At 39.5% G+C, this 2241-nt stretch overlaps 1 long non-coding RNA gene across 1 annotated transcript; it reads right to left on the minus strand.

The window, feature by feature from the left end:
• Positions 1–994: 994 nt before the first annotated feature.
• LOC140279742 (uncharacterized) lies at positions 995–2241 on the minus strand. Its single transcript, XR_011909359.1, has 4 exons — positions 2177–2241; positions 2006–2068; positions 1855–1917; positions 995–1574 (listed from the first exon to the last, which is right to left on the minus strand). It is a non-coding gene; the product is annotated as an uncharacterized lncRNA (long non-coding RNA).

Raw genomic sequence — 2241 nt, forward strand, 5'->3', positions numbered from 1 at the left:
CAGCTTGACTACTTTTTACTTGTTTCAGGAGGTACCCATTGAAATCTTCAAACATAAAGGCTGAGTGAGCCCACAAAGGACCCCAGTTCACAACACTTTTGCTTAAATGCAGAAGTGAATGAAAATTTAATGTCATTTGCTTTTCCCCACACAGGGACTGCACACCTCCAACAAAGTACACCAATGCTTCATGTGCGTGACCTATCAGTTCAGCCTTTAATGCAGACCCAACAGAATGCTTAGATGACATTTGTTGTAATTTGGCGGTATACAAATAAAACTGAATTGAATTGAATTATGCCCTCTATCAGTTATGCCCAATGAGAGTAATACTTCTGTGGAAGTATGCCCCTCAGAATTGGCAAACTATAGTACAAAAGCCAATGTTGCTATCCAGAATTTGCGTTCTGTTAGAGATTTTGGAACTTGAGCAACAATACCTGGAGGTTTTCTTGACAAGAGGTGCCTGTCCATGATTGCTGTTTGTGCAACAATAGATCATGGTCCAGAAATGCTCTTAAAATCCATCCATAAAGTTGCCATGTATCTGCACTCACCAAGCAACACACAGTGCATGTAGTCAGGGACCATCCCATTGATTAGATCAAACATTGATAAATTGGCAAAGGCAGATGGGCTCTTTATGCCCAATATGATATTCCCTTCTCTTTCAGCAATTTGTCCTATTTTTACTGTGGTTTTATGATTTCTGTCACTTGGCTTTTCATCAGGACATGTGTAAACCCTTGCTTTTCCTTTTCCTTTCCTTGTTTGCACCCCATGGTGAAGGCAGATTCCACAGCCATATTCACCATTAAACTGCTTAGAATTCTGGAGCAATAGCCTTGCTACTGCATCACACACAACGCACAATGTGTGCACTTTAATGTGTCTCAATGACTGATCACTAGGATGCTGCCATGCAAAACCACACTCCTCCACAAATGGTTTGAAGAAGCACAACATGTCTGGCTTTTTGGATTCAAACCATAAAAGTACATGTTTATCTCTACTCTCAGAGGGTATCTCATTAACACGACACAGTATTGGCCAAATACTGAGTTTAGAGGACTGGAAGACTGGTACACCATCACAGTTGAATGTAAGGGATAAGAAATCATCTTCACTGTTTGATTTTAAGGTCTGATATAGTGCCATCACATATGTCCTTTATTAAATCACTACTACTGTCATCAGCATGAAAACAGAGATCATGCATGGCCTGGTTCTCAAGAAAATCTTTCAGCGAATCCTTTAATGGAATACTAATAAAAAATGTCCTTCCTGTAAACTAGCTTCTGCTGTTGTGGATGAGGAACATGACACACATTTAAGAATTTTCTCTTGAGATTGTGAAGAACCAATGTATTTAGAACAAACTCTGCAATAATGATGCAGTTCAAACTGATCAGCAATACCAGCTAATGGTTTCTCAAAAAAAATACTTGCTTATTGGAAGTGCACTAGTCCCAGCGGAATGTAACTTGTCTCAATGCAAAGGAGAGACTCGAGATGATGCTTTGCCCTTCTGTTAGTCCATGGGAGTGGACATCTGCTTCTTGAGGGACACCGTCCTAAAATGATTGAAAAAAGCAGAACTGTATTAAATCTTATCAGGTTTCAAATGCTTTTACTTATAACCTTATTTTCAGTTGACTGTACTTAGCATAAAAAATATACACAAGCAACAACACGAGGGGAAAAAAGAGGATGAATAGAACGAGTACACTTCAATGAACCGCAAAATTTTATTTGTGCATTTTATTACGGTTTGTCAGTTGACAACTAAATTTGTTGTTCAAAATGTTCAAAAATGTAATTAACCTCATATGCGAATGCTGTAGTTTGCCTCACCTGCACCATTGTGAATGATTCTGCTCTTTGCTCTTGTCTTTGGCTGGTGGCAACATTGTTTTCCTGAGAAGGATACAAATCAACAGCTCATTACAGAGGAAGAGAGAGAGATAGAGGAAGAAGACTCTATAATACTGTAGTTTTGCCTCACCTGTGCCAGTGCGAGAGGTTCTCCACTCTGCTCTTCTCTCTGGCTGGCATCTTCATCACTTTCCTAAGAATGACACAAATGAACACCAGAGATAGTAGCTGTAGTTTAACAATAAGAGTGAGGGGCAGAGTGAGAGAGAGAGAGAGTGTTATAAAACTAATTTCTTCTCACTAGTGCTAATGTGAAAGGCTCTGTGCTCTACTCTTCTCTTTGGATGGCATCTTCACTGTTCTGAG

The sequence above is a fragment of the Leuresthes tenuis genome, unplaced genomic scaffold, assembly GCF_036924035.1.
Source record: "Leuresthes tenuis unplaced genomic scaffold, fLeuTen1.0.hap1 SCAF_21, whole genome shotgun sequence".
Taxonomy (NCBI): Eukaryota; Metazoa; Chordata; class Actinopteri; order Atheriniformes; family Atherinopsidae; genus Leuresthes; species Leuresthes tenuis.